This window comes from Talpa europaea, assembly GCF_964194135.1.
Source record: "Talpa europaea genome assembly, chromosome: 15".
Taxonomy (NCBI): Eukaryota; Metazoa; Chordata; class Mammalia; order Eulipotyphla; family Talpidae; genus Talpa; species Talpa europaea.
In genome coordinates, this window is record NC_140083.1 from 79785326 (window position 1) to 79800788 (window position 15463).

The following is a 15463-nucleotide window of genomic DNA, read 5'->3' on the forward strand; positions in this document are numbered from 1 at the left end:
CTGAGGAATGGGTCAGGAGTGGTACAGGAAGTGATTAATTAAATTTTTGAATAGGCTTCTCTCAAACTATAATCATAAATTTTAGCTTTGCACAATCACAAATTTTATTTAACTGCATCCTTATTAGCAAACAGAGGTGAAAAACCATGACTTTCTAAAAGTGCAGGGAAAAGGCAAAAATGAGTTGGGGAGAAAAGTGCTAAAATATAACAAAAGTAAGCATTTTCATGGCTATTAAATATTCAAATCTGACAGTCACTAACTAGGTTTCCTGCTTCCTTCCCAATTTGCTGGCTTTTGTTTTGCCATTTTCAACAAAAGGAAATCACAATGGGAGGAAGAAGGCCTTTTTTCTTAAACACCCACAACTGTTCTTAAATCATTCCCTCAATCTCGTCTTTTTTCATGTCCATCATTAATATTTTTTCACTTTAAAATGATTTGTCTTTTTAAAAAATCAAATATTTAACAATAATGATGTTTCCCCACTTAAAAAAATATACAGCTAACATTTAAAAAATGTCTTCATTCCCAGTCTGCTGCATCAACTACTATATATGAAGAATGCTATTATTTATTTCTATTTGATACTTAAATCTTTAAATATAAGAAAGGCCCAAATGATGTCTCAAAAACAAAAAACATATTTCTGTAGTATAAACAGGCTGACACAAAGCATAAAGTCTTGACTCTTGCTGTCATTCACTAGAATTTAACTCACAGCCCATTTGTTACTGTACTTGCTTGACAAGTAGATCACGTGTCTAGCATAGCACACAAGTCTGTCATCTGCTTCTTGAACTATTCTTCATGATGAAACTCAAGCATTTTATAGAACTAAGTAATAAATGGCAGGCAAGGGATACCACACATTTAGAGACATTTCCAAAGGGAAGTGAAATGCTTTCAGTGGAGATCTTAGAACAGGAAAACAAAGATGCATAAAAAGGCTGCCCCAAAGGCAAAGTGTGCTGAAGAAAGGCTCCTGTGCACTCAGTCACCAAATGCATAAACGGTAAAAACTAGTATCTACTCAAAAGAGAACATTATCTGAATGCTGGGAGAGACATGAAGAAAATTCAGGCTTAGAGAATGATTTTTAATAATTGGGGTCATTTTTGTTGAATAGTTTTGACAGAAGTATACTGATTATGTGTATATATGTATCCTATGTATCTAACAATCTATTTTTAAACAGAATGAGGATGGATAAGTCTATCACTGAGGTTTACAGTCAATTCTCTGGGTCTGGTGGCAATGTGATTATTTCTTCAATAATCCAACTGATGTTAAAAAGAGGAACCAACTTTAGTAAGAAATAAAAGTCTTGTACAAATACACCACTAGTTTTATAATAACAAAAAGCAGAACTTAATAGGTACAAAAAATGAGAAGGACATACACATTATAAATATCAAGCAGTTCAGAATAGATATTATTCAGTCATTAAAAAAACAAACAGGGGCCTCCCTGGTGGTACAAGGGGTTAAGATGCAGCACTATGATGCTATCTGCAACCACTGCAGCAAGAGTTCGATCCCCGGCCAGGGAGGTGACCCACATGGTGTAGCAGACCTCTCCTGTCTCAGCCGCTGCTCCCCTCAGCAGTGTATTTCAGTACATCTGCCTGTTCTGTTTCCCACTCTGTCTCTGATGAATCCTCTCACCCCCCCACACTTCTGGCCTACACCCCAGTTCTTGTTATGCATAAATAAATAAATCTTTTTAAAAAATTAAAACAATAAAAACCAAACAATAAAGAACTACCAAGTGCCAGGCAAAATAGAAAATTAAAAAGACAATAATCCTTTGCAAAAAAAAAAAATTTTTTTCCCACTTATCTGTGTTAAAACCAGAGTGAATAGTAGCAAACACAGTAAAAAATCAGATTCTGTTCAGTACTATAGCAATGGGGAAAAGAGATCTTAGTATCGAGCCAGGTTCAGTTATGAATCAAGCTGGGGCAAGTGGGAACTCATAGTCAAGGACCAGGTGGGTACCTATGGATAGAAAACTACTAAGATAGGGGACTCCCTGGTGACCAAGGGGTTAAAGACAGAGCTATCAATCTATCACCAGCCACTGCAGAACGAGTTAGATCCACTCATCCACTCAGCTGGCCAGGGAGTTACCCACATGGCGCAGCAGACCTCTCCTGCCTCCCCTGCTGCTCCCCTCAGCAGGGTATTTCAGTGGAACTGCCTGTTCTGCTCCCCACTCTGTCTCTGGTGAATCCTCTCACCCCCTACAACTCTGGCTTATACCTCAGTTCTTGTATGCATAAATACATCTTTAAAAAAGGGGGGGCCTCTCTGGTGGCGCAAGGGGTTAAGACGCAGCCTACGAAGCTATCCATAGCCACTGCAGTTCTTGTATGAATAAATAACATAAAACTTAAAAAAAAAAAACCTACTAAGACAAATCATCAGGGTAAGGGGGGTTCTGGCTGAACCAACCTAACAGGATTCTGCTGAGGACACACAGCATCACCCGGGACCTGATTAGATATGAGAGTGATCAGATATCAAGGGTGGAGGGGTTCTTGCTAAAACTGGATTTTACAAAGAAGTAAATGAAGGTTCAGGAGCTGAGAAAGTCTGATCAGACAAAGAACTTGTCATCTGGTATGAAAACTGCCAAGTAAGTGGTAAGAATGATCACTTCATTTACACATTCAATGTGAGGTTGATCTGTACACATACTAGATCACTTGCTATATTTCTCCTATTCTTTATAGTCATTTACCATTCTTTTTGCTAGCAACTCCAGTGTATAAATAAGAGCACAGAAAGGGGGGGTTGCCAGTCTTGGTAAAAGATGAGACAAGGAAGAAACTTGAAACAAATACCCACAATTCACTTTTTAGTCAAAAGGTTAATTTAGACATTTTTAAAATTAATTCACTAAATGTTTTATACAGTGCCACCATACACTCAAGGCTCCAGAATTCAATAGTGAATGAGGTTTCTGCCCCCATAGTACTTTCGTACAGTTCAAAAAGAGACAAATACAAAGAAATCGATTTTAGAATAGAAATTATTGTTAAGAGAAATGAAATGGTGAGATTAGTGACTAGGAAAAGGACTACTCGGTTTCAGGAATTAAAAAAGGAAATGGCTGTGTTATCTATGACCAAAAACAGGCCGGGTAGGATACAGAGATCTAGGTTAAATAAAGATTTCTGGAAGTTTTTCTTCACACAACACAGTTGATATTCAATAAATATTTACTGATTTAATCTGAGGTTGATAGTAAGGAATATTTTGCTGAAATTTCATACTTTAAGCTTTTTGCAGAAAACCACTGAGTTCACAAAACAGTATCTAAGCAGGTATTGACATATTTAAAACTATATACAGTAAAGACAGGTTTTTAAATACATATTTACAACTACTTTGTGCCTAAGGCACTTTATGTGACTACACCTAACCAATTCTATGGTTTATGTGACTACACCTAAACAATTCTATGGTTTCTTAACATTTGGTTAGAGTGTTAAAATTAAGGAGGCAGGTCTCTGTCAAGTTAAGCTTTAATTAATCCTTTATTTATTTATTTGTTTGTTTGTTTGTCTGTCTGTTTGTTTGTTTGTTTGTTTTGTTTATACATGCACTGGGTACAGTCAGAAGCGCGGGAGGGTGAGAGAATTCACCAGAGCCAGAGCAGGGAGCAGAGCAGGCAGAAGGACCGAAATACACTGCTAAGGGGAGCAGCGGGCGGCAGGAGAGGTCTGCGCGCCATGTGGGACCCTCCTCTGGTGGCCGGGGAGCAGCTGGGGATCGAACCGGTGCCGCAGAGGCCGCAGGCAGCTTCACAACCCAGCACTCAACCACTGCGCCACCGGGGAGGCCCTTTAATTAATCCTTTAAAACAAGACCTAAGTCAGAGCTGTTATGATATATTTTTAATCAAAGGAGTAGCAGAAAGGACTTTTGGTAATACATATTTCAACAATATTTCTGGAAAGCAATCTGTCAATATTTATACTAAGTGTCTTTAAATGTTTTATATCCTTTGAACAAATGATTCTTCTGAGGACGTTATTCTGAGGCTAAAATAAAAAATATAGACCATTTATATATTAAATTGTTCATCGATTATATATATAACAAAAAAGAATAGGCATTAAATTAAATGTTTAAGAAGAATGGAGAAATATAAATTAAGGTACTGCCTCACAACAGACTATATTTAAGTTAAGAATGTTTCTGAAAATTATTTAATAACATGAGAAAATGCTATACATTAAGTGGGGAAGGGGGGAGCAGGATATAAAATTGTGTATGTACTACAATTCCAAATCTATAAAAAACAAACAAAATAATAAGCATAGAAAAAGATGTGGGAAATAAGATCAAATGTTAATGTTGTATCCGGGTAATGATATTCCAGGTGTTTTTATTGTCTTCTTTGTACTGTCACTATTTTCCAAAGTCTCTATGATGATGACAGACTGCTTTTAATAAATCAAAACCATATAGTAAAATCTCATAATAAAAGTGAATCCTTATCTGCATGATTTAAAAAGGCATGTCCAAGAGTTTTTTTTTAAAAAGACCCACATCTGCTAGACTATTCTAAATCCTTAAATAGTACATTTACAAATCATAAAGTTGCTTGTTCTCTACTTACTACAAAGCAACTTAAAAATGAAGTTCAAAATGGACTGCCAAATTTTTTTCTAAAATTATAAACTAACAGCTTCACATAGAAATAGACATGGGGTAAATCAAGCAATTCAAGACACTTCCTCCTTTGTTACCTTCAAGGACCCATTTTAGAATCTCACGAATGCTCCTTAACAATCAGTGTGACTTATATGAAACACTGAGAAATTGCCACAACCATCCATCACAAGGGGAATAAAGAGAGCTGAAACTAAGCTTAGAAGGTACTGAACTTCTTTCAGTTCCTCTAAAAATGAACTGAAAATTTTAAACAGGCATCTGAACAGAGTTCTATTGGCTTCATTCTCTAAGAGTATTAAAAAGAAAGACATTATATACAAACAGTTCTCTTCCAAGAACAAAACTTTAGCTACCAAGTTGCAGACTCTAAAATAATTTAGCTGCTGCTATGCAGAGTACAAACTGAAGCTCTCCACCACTGCTGTGTCAACTTTTTATTCTCCAGAGGGTACTCAGTACTGCTGTGGTTTGTATTAATTACATCTAGAAATTTGCTTAAGGAAAGGATTCCAACAAACGTATGAACTGTGAGATTATAATACAGGTTCTATGAACCCCAGGAAACAATAATCTACTAGGTAAAAGATGATTTAGGAACTGAAATTTCTATTCATAAGTTTTAAGTTCAATATCCATTATATTATTTAGCATAAAAACAGCTTAACATAAATATTATTTCATTAGTAGGTAAACCATCTGCCCCCCAAAAGATTATACTAATTAACTTCATTGGTTTATGTCAGGGTTTTTGCAAAGCACTTTGTTAACTAACAATGGATTGAAAATTGAGGTAGAGAATTACAAAAAAATAGGCAAAAGATAAGTCCAGAGATTGAGGTTGGCCCGAATCCTGGTTACAGTTCCACAAGATATAAAAGATATAAAAATGAACACCACATCTTTTTATAACTCCTGAAAGTTGTATAACAATTTGCATATTAATAACTACTTCTAATTCAACTATGTTTTCCAAAAGTTTGGCATACATATAACAATTATTTCTCATATGTTTAGTCTATGAATTTGAGGTACTGCAAGTTGTTGGAGCATTAATTTTATATAAATTTAAGGGCCTCCTTGGTGGCACAGGGGTTAAGTCTCAGCGCTATCAAGCTGTCGCCAGCCACTGTGGCATGAGTTTGATCCCCAGCCAGGGAGCTAACCCACATGGAGCAGCAGACCTCTCCTGTCTTTCCTGCTGCTCCCCAAACAGTGTATTTCAGTAGATCAGCCTGTTCTCTGTTCTGCGCCCCACTCTGTCTCTGATGAATCCTCTCACCCTCGCTGTACACCTCTGGCTTACACCCCAGTTCTTGTACACATAAATAAATTAAAGTAAATCTTTTAAAAAAGAGAGACTGCTACATTATAAAAGTTTAAAAAATTTAAAATGTTCCTACCCTTAACATTCAGCATACTTTACCATTATAATTTAAAAATTCATAATCTAATTATATATCAAGGATTGACAAACTCCAACCCATAGACCAAATCTGGTCTGCCACCTGTTTTAGTATCATTCACAAGCTCAGAATCATTTCTATCTTTTTAAATGGTTGAAAACAGTGAAAGAAGAATATTTCAGGACATGTGAGAATTATATGAATTTTGAATTTTTGTGTCCATAAATAAAGTTCTATGAACATAGCCACACTTATTCTTTGTATATTGTCTATGACTGCTTTCAATGGCAGAGGTTAAGTGTTACAAGAGACTTTATGATGCCTGCCTGCAAAGCCTAACATATTTACTATCTGATCTTAGTTTGCCAACTCCTAGTATTTATAACCATTACTAATTAAAACCCATGGTTGTGGCTTCCCTGGTGGCGCAAGGGGTTAAACACCACACAATGAAGCAATCATAGCCTCTGCAGCACGAGTTCGATACCCGGCTAGCCAGGGATCGAAATGTACATGTTAAAATGTATGTGTTAAAAGGTGTATGTTAATTGTTAGTAAGGACTTTCATACAATGACCATTAACTACTGATTTCTGACTTTTCAAATTTTATAAGTTAGGTTTTCTTTTCCTTTTTTTTATTAAAGATTTATTTATTTATGCATACAAGAGCTAGGGTACAGGCCAGAGATGCGGGGAGTGAGAGGATTCACCAGAGACAGAATGGGGAACAGAACAGGCAGATCTACTGAAATATACTGCTGAGGGGTGAAGCAGGCAAATCAAGAGAGGTCTGCTGCGCCATGTGGGTTTCTCCCTGGCTGGCCAGGGATCAAACTCATGTTGCAGAGGCTGTGGATTGCTTCATTGTGCGGTGCTCAAACCCTTGCGGCACCAGGGAGGTCCCAAGTTAGGTTTTCTTAAAATAAGGTTAATTAAACTAGTCCCATTGTTATCAAACGTTAGCATATTCCACTGAGCACCTTATAAAAACACAGATTACCAGGCCTTCTGAACTCTCTTGGCTGCAGGTACAATAATCTACACTTCAAAACTCTGGGTAATTCTGACACAAATAGTTATTAGCCTACCCTTTGAGGAGTAATAAATGGCTGGAGAATTTATATTCCTTTCATGAGGTAAACAAGTTTAAATGGCAGTTCTCAAAGTGATCTGAAAGAGTCCCTATAGATCCCTAAGACCTTTTCAGAAGGTTCATGGGGGTTCAAACAATACATGGGCAAAGATCTATTTAAATAGCAAGGTTAGGGCCTCCCCTGGTGGCGCAGGCGGTTGAGCACAGTGCTGTGAAGCTGTCCCCAGGCTCTGCAGCGCCGGTTTGATCCCAGCGGGCGGTTTGATCCCAGCGGGCCGGTGAGGGTCCCAGAGGGCAGGCAGACCTCTCCTGTAGCGCCCGCTGCTCCCCCCAGCAATGTATTTCGTCAGTCTGCCTGTTCTGTTCCCCGCTTTGTCTCTGGTGAATCCTCTCACCCCCCCATGCATCTGGCATGTACCCCAGTTCTTGTATAAATTAAATAATCTTTTAAAGAAAAAATAGGGCCTCCCCAGTGGTGCAGCGGTTGAGCGATGGGCTGCGAAGCTCCCCACAGCCTCTGCAGCACCAGTTCGATCCCCAGCCGCTGGCGGGGGTCCCACATGGCATGCAGACCTCTCCTGCCATGCCCACTGCTCCCCTTGGCAGTGTACTTCATCAGCTGTACAGATGCTGCCTGCTCTGCTCTCTGCTCTGGCTCTGGTGAATTCTCTCACCCTCCCACGTACTCAGTGCTTGTATAAAATAAATAAATAAATAAATAAAAGAAATAAAAAATAGCAAGGCTAGTGCACTTTAATGTAACATATGTATTAAAAGTTCGTAAATGTCACTTCAGATTCTACATAATAACTAAAGTTTAAGAAACTATCCCTTTTGGGATTCTAGCGTAGTATCAAAGACTACAGTTATATGCAAAGAATCTTTTTCCTATTATTTATCTGTAAGCACCGTTTTCTTAATATACTTCAACCCAAACAACATATACTAACAGACTGAATGCAGAAATTCTTCCCCTAGGGCCTCCCTGGTGGTGCAGGGTTTAAAGTCTCAGCTCTATCAAGCTATCCCCAGCCACTATGGCATGAGTTCAATCCCTTGCCAGGAAGCTAACCCACATGGTGCAGGAGACCTCTCCTGTCTCACCCACTGCTCCCCTCAGCAGTGTATTTCAGTCAATCTGCCTGTTCTGCTCCCTACTCTGTTTCAGGTGAATCCTCTCAAGCCCTGCCCCCCACACTCCCCCTCATCTCTGGCCTACACCCCAGCTCTTGTATGCATAAATAAAAAAAATAATTAAAAAAATACACAAGCTGCAGCAGAGTACCCTAGACTGATCAACCCAGGAGAAGGTTAAAGTCAATTTCTAAATTTCAGGATCAGACAAGCAGGGACAGGTTTTAAAGAAAGGAGTCAGCTTAAATAGACAAAACTGTTTTACACAAATGACTGAAAATGGATGGAAGGGAGAATGAGGCAGAATAACTTAAGGCAACACATGACCAAAGCTTGGAAACTATTTGGAAATTGTTTCATATAGACAACTACTTAACTAGAACTTTTTTAAAAGAACTATTTTGAACTATCTTCAAAAAGGTTAATAAAGCAAAAACAAAGAAGCAACAGTTTGCTCAACTAACAGCAGGAAGCAGAATCTGAAGTAATCAGAAAACATTATGGCTATCTATGTTTGGCCTCAATATATATTTTTGAAGTAGAAAAATTCAGGGGCCTCCCTGATGGCGCAAAGGGTTAAGTCTCAGCACTATTAAGCTATCAGCAGGGTCTGCCCCAGCCAGGGAGCTAACCCACATGGTTAGCAGTCTTGCCTCTGATCCCCTCAGCAGTGTATTTCATTACCTCCCCCTGTTCTGTTCCCCACTCTGTCTCTGGTGAATCCTTCCACCCCCCGCACTCTGGCCTACTCCCCAGTTCTTGTATGCATAAATAAAAAAATAAATAAATATTTTTTTAAAAAAGTGGAAAAATTCCTGAAACTGGTAGGCAGTCAAAAATCTCATGTTGCATTTTGGGTTTTTTCCCTACTCATTTTCAGGTAAAGTATTCAAACAATAAACCAATAGCTATCAACTCTAAAACACTTACCTTTAAGGATAAGTTTGAAATTTTCATGGGCTTAAATAGGCTGCAAACAATAACAAACCTGACAGACAGACATTAATATTAAACCCCTGTATGAGCTTGACCCAGGAAAGGAAATAGCTGTACTATCCCAAAATGACAATTAGACATTAATATTAAACCCCTGTATGAGCTTGACCCAGGAAAGGAAATAGCTGTACTATCCCAAAATGACAATCATGGAGACACTCAGAAAATTCTCAAGAAAAAAGACCTATTTTCTAAGGCTGTTCACATACTGGAAACAAGGTGAGCTATTTGGGGTATTCCATGCTTACTGACTGATTTTCAGCAGTCACAAAGATATATAAAATTAGCAAACTATTTCTTGGCCAAAACCTAAAAAATGAAAGAAAATGGAACTATCAGAGACATGTTAGTACCAGAAATACCAGAAAAACTATGTTAAATAAATCCAACATGGTGTTATTCAAGTTTGATAAAGCTTAAATAAACATTAATGACAAGAAGTTGGTGCCAACATAAATCACTTACTGCAATTGTATGTCACAGTCAATAAATCACCCTGTTCTTATAGTTAGGCAGGTATCTGTTCAAAAAGAATGCTCTAATTTTTAATCTGAAAAACAAGGAATTTTTCTACTACATGGCAAATTTTGAGCCTCAAATGAAAGTTGAATAATTTGGCAAATCAATCTCCTCTCTCCACTATGTCAGAAAGAAGCACTATGTCAGATAAGTAGATAATTCTGTGCAAAGAAAACAAACTGAGTTTTGTGAGAAGGTGCAGCTATAGCAGAATAACACTGTTCTCACACAGGCCTAAACCACAAACTCACAAAGTGACTCAGATTTTCAGTAGTTATTTATTAAGGATAAATGCAACAGGGCCTGCCTGGTGGCTCAAGGGTTAAAGTCTCAGCACCATCAAGCTATCGCCAGCCAGCCACTGAGGCTTACAAGTTCGATCCCCGCTCCAGGGAGCTAACCCACATGGTACATCAGACTTCTCCTGTCTTGCCCATTGCTCCCCTCAGCAGTGTATTTCAATAGATCTGCCTATTCTGCTCCCCACTGTCTCTGGTGAATCCTCTCCCCACATCTCTGGCTTACACTCCAGTTCTTGTATGCATAAATTAAAAAACAAATCTTTAAAAAAACAAAAACAAAAAAAATGAACTGAATTTTGTTTTATTATACAGAATACATTATTCATATAAAAAAGTTTCTAAACAAAAGGACAGGAAAACAAAATACTATGAGTTAACAGAAAAAAACAGAAGCATTCTTTCAATACAAAGTGTTCACCAGGGAAATTCTGAAGAGAAAATGTCATGATAAAATATGAAATGATAAAACATGAAATGACCCAATGCAAAATATTTTTTGATTTTTGTTTTGTTTTTAGCTCAAAGGAGTTATTATTTCATCATTTATGTTCCTTGCTTTTTGTTTATTCATTCCCACTGGGTCAGTAGAACCATCTCAATTTCATTTTCTTTACAGTCTATTTTTCTTCCTGATTCTTCAACAGTCAGTTCCTTGATCTGAGAGTCTACTTATGAATGTTTGGATTGGAAAGGACCTTGAGGGGTCACCAAGTCCATCCTTCTGCTTTCCAGGAGAATTTATAACTAAACAATCTCAGAGGGATGCGAAGATATCAAAAGAAAATGCATCCTATATTTAACAGCAAGCTATTTTATTCTGCACAAACATTTCCACTCACAATTTGCAGTTTTCTAAAAATGAAAGTAAAAATTAAATCACCAAAAGAGGAAGGTGTTTTAAAAATGCAGTTATCAGCTAAATTGCTCAAACATAAACTCAACTATCAGGTCTAAAATTAACACACAGGGAAGTTGTTGGCTGCCAACAAAAAGTTTTTAGTCCCTAGAGATGTCTTCTGATGTTCGATATTATTTGTAGCCCCATTTCACTTAAAGCACAGAGCTGGACAAATTTAGACCACCACAGCAATAAATTATAATTACAAATGGCAATTATACATGTATGTTTATTTCATTTATTTATGTTTAAAGAATTGGTACAGGTTTTTATTCCAAACAGAAAATAAAAAGTTAAGTCTAAATTGGAAATGTCAATATTATGGGGAAGCTACAACACAACTGCTATATGGACAATAGTTAATATACTATATAACTTTAATATACTATATAACTTACAATGTTTAGGGAGTTATATCTTTCTAAAAATTTGAACTCATAATTAAAAAAAAACAAACAAACAGGGGGTCAGGGGAGGAAGAATGCAGAAACTATAGACTGGTGAAATACTGTTTCCTGGGAAGATTGTAAAATGACCTCTGAAATAGATGGCTATGAACAACTGGCAAGTAACACAGGGATCTATACAGGGATATATAAACATCAGCATAAAATAGCTAGATAACAACTTCTGCCTAACTTCAATTTTTTTTTTTTTTTTGACAGGATCACAAACCAAGAAACTCAGGAATATGTCAGAGACAAAATATATTTATATTTCAAGAGGACTTTTTTTTTTTTTAACAAATAATGGTATTATTTGAAGGAACTTTTTTTTTTAATAGAGGCATGTTTTATTTATTTATTTGTTTGTTTTTTGTTTATACAAGCACTGGGTACAGTCAGAAGCGCAGGAGGGTGAGAGAATTCACCAGAGCCAGAGCGGGGAGCAGAGCCCGCAGAAGGACCGAAGCACACTGCTGAGGGGAGCAGCGGGCGGCAGGAGAGGTCTGCGCGCCATGTGGGACCCTCCTCCAGCGGCCGGGGAGCAGCCGGGGATAGAACCGGCGCCGCAGAGGCCGCGAGCAGCCTTGCAACCCAGCGCTCAACCGCTGCGCCACCGGGAAGGCCCTCAAGAGGACATTTTCAACAGGACACTTCTTGATACTTCGCAGTATCAAGTATTCACAGTATTGATTTTACCCAAAAGATTGATTAATGAATATCAACCTAATGATAGTGTACTAATGTTATATAGCGCTGCTCTACCCTTATTAATTTTACCAGTGACTAAGACAAAAATACAAGTGTCACATTAATATTGTTTAAAAAAAATCTGTCAGTCGGGCCTCCCCGGTGGCGCAGCGGTTGAGCACTGGCTGGCGAAGCTGCCCGCAGCCTCTGCAGCGCTGGTTCGATCTCCGGCCACCGGGTGAGGGTCCCACATCCCACATGGCGCGCAGACCTCTCCTGCTGCCCGCTGCTCCCCTCAGCAGTGAACTTCATCAGTCTGCCTGCTCTGCTCTCTGCTCTGACCCTGGTGAATTCTCTCACCCTCCCGTGCTTCTGACTGTACCCAGTGCTTGTATAAATAAAGTATAAATAAATAAATAAATAAATAAATAAATAAATCTTTAAAAAAAAAATCTGTCAGCAATATAAAGATAGCAGGAATGGTTAACACCAAAAAATACATCAAAACTAAAAAGATGACAATTACAAGGATAAATGGAAAGTCCTCAATTACATTTAAAAAATTAATTGCATACTTTAATGTGGCCTTAAGCTTTAAGGATACACAGAGTGCAGTTTTTTTTTTTTAAAGGTGTCTCCTTGCACATTGTATTCATAAAATGATATGAGATGTTATATTCAGACTAAGTAAGAAACCCTAAAAACTCGGGCAACTAAGTTGATGAGGAACCTGAACTTTATTAAAAATGTCATTTAAGGGGTCTCCCTCATGGCACAAGGGGTTAAGTCTCAGCACTATGAAGCTTATAGGCAGCCACTGCAGCACAAGTTCGAGCCCCGGCCTAGAAGCTAACCCACACGGTGCAGCAGACCTCTACTGTCTTGCTGGCTGCTCCCCTCAGCAATGTATTTCAGTTAATCCACCTGTTCTGCTCCCCACTCCGTCTCTGGTGAATCCTTTCAAATCCCCCCTCCTCCCTGAACCTCTGGCCTGCACCTCTGGCCTGCACCCCAGCTCTTATATACGTAAATAAATTAAATCTTTAAAAAAAGAAGTCATTTAAGGAATAGCTGGTGTTTACTACAGAAAGATGTCTTGGAACACATCATCATCAAATATTTGGCAGGCTACCGTGTTGACAAGGAGTTAGGTTTATGTACCGTAGCTTCAGGTGGCAAAGTAAAGCACTTCAGCATAATATAAAGAATGTTCTGACAGTAGAGTTCTAATAAAGGAACAGGATATCTACGAACTAGGGACCTTTTCCTTATAGCATCCAGAAGTTAAATCATCACCCATCAGGGATTCCAAGTATGTATTTTCACATTTCAAGAATATACCTGAAATATACAGAAATATTGAAATATACAATTTCATGAATATACTTGATTGCAAAAGAAACCTCTGAGGAGAAAGCAACATTTAAAAACGAGATGCTTAAAAGTTGTTTTGACATGTTTCTAAAGTGATAGAAGATTTTTTCATGAACTTTAAAGTCATAGTACCTTTTTCAAAGACACCAACAACAAAGTAAATTAATGCTTTTTCCTTTTTAATGAATACTTCATTTGCTTTTCTCAGAGAAACAACATCTATACCTTAACTTTAGTATATTTATCAAGGGAAAAGGGGCAATTATATGCCAGCCTACAAACTAGTGTCAAGAGGAGAGCTGTATCTATTAGACATTTGTAAGGCAATGCTATTTGCTCCACCTAAAACCTCCTTACAAGGAGATGGCTCCTTATCAGAGGTGGATAAAAGGCTGCACTAACACTGACTCCCTCCTAGTGCAAGCCTAGGAAAAACTTAGTCTTGACATATACAAAACAGTACCTTGGAGAACTTCAGAGCAGCTGCGTTGAGGAAGAAACAATGAGGCAAAACGATAGCTTAAGAGTTAGCTGAAAAAATAATTTTCATTTTGGATTGGAACTAAGGAGAGGAAATTGGAAATATGGTGGTCTTTAACATTTAAAAGCCATGGCAGACCTCCCTGGTGGTGCAAGGGGTTAAGTCTCAGCACTAGGAAGCTATCTGCAGCCACTGCGGCATGAGTTTGATCCCTGGCCAGGAAGCTGACCCACATGGCACAGCAGACCTCTCCTGTCTCCCTGCTGCTCTCCTCAGCAGTGTATTTCAGTAGATCTGCCTGTTCTGCTCCCCACTCTGTCTCTGGTGAAGCCTCTCACCCCTCCCCCACACCTCTGGCCTATACCCCAGCTCTTGTATGCATAAATAAATAAAATAAATCTTACAATAAATAAATAACAGCCACGGTAAACAAAAATGCTTGCAAATAACACAAACTATCACAAGGTGTAACCATTGATCCACAAGTTTAAAGATGAGTAGTGCTATCAATCTCTAGTTTTCTGCTAGATGCTAACACTAATGAGGAAAAAATAATCTTGCCCTTAATTAAGTGTCCAATCAAAGTCATTACAAATTCTAAGATGGAAGGATAAAACAAGGGACTTTGCTCTCTCACTGGATGTTTCTTTGTTCTGGGTGTCTAATAGCAATGCTCTGAATGTGAAATATTGTAACCCAATTCAGTAATTATTGCTTAAGGGTCAGTAATTAATTGGTCTCAAAGTGCTGTAGGGGCAACTTCCTGGCCAGGAGAAAAAGCTTCAAATGGTTGCTGAAAACCAAGGGTTAATATAAAGCAACATCCTCTGGTTTCTCTTCTTATAACAGCTTTTTTGGTTTTCCAGGTATTAGTTTGCTTCTCAAAAGTAAAAAGAGAAGAGAGGTAACATAAAAGACAAATCTATGGAATAGTAAAGAAGTTGTTAAATGACTGTTTTAGTTGAACTCATTATTAAATAATACACAAGTATCAAACAAAGGGCAAAGGCTTGTCCCTTTTCTGTAGAGAATTAAGAACAAACTGGTAAGACTACTTAGTGCGGCTGCCAAACTTTTCTTTAGCTTCTTTCCTTACAGACATGTTACATTTCGCAATAATCTCCATTTACCTTACATCCTCCATGTATAAGTACAAATTGTGCTTGATTTCCCCAACCCTTGCCCTAAGATATTATGACATATCTTTAGCTTCTGAATCTGGACACTAAGGAAGAAACTGAATTTTTTTTCACTTTCCTGAAATATGTATCTATTTTAATGAGAATATTTTTAAAATATATACGCTAAGGAACTGCAATCCTCCATTCAGCCACTCTTCAATAGAAGTGGGTAAGGTACGTTCAGCAAAAACTTCAGTTTGCATATTTTTCAGTGCGTAGAATACCGATAAAAAGCGATGGGACTACTAGAATGCCACTAC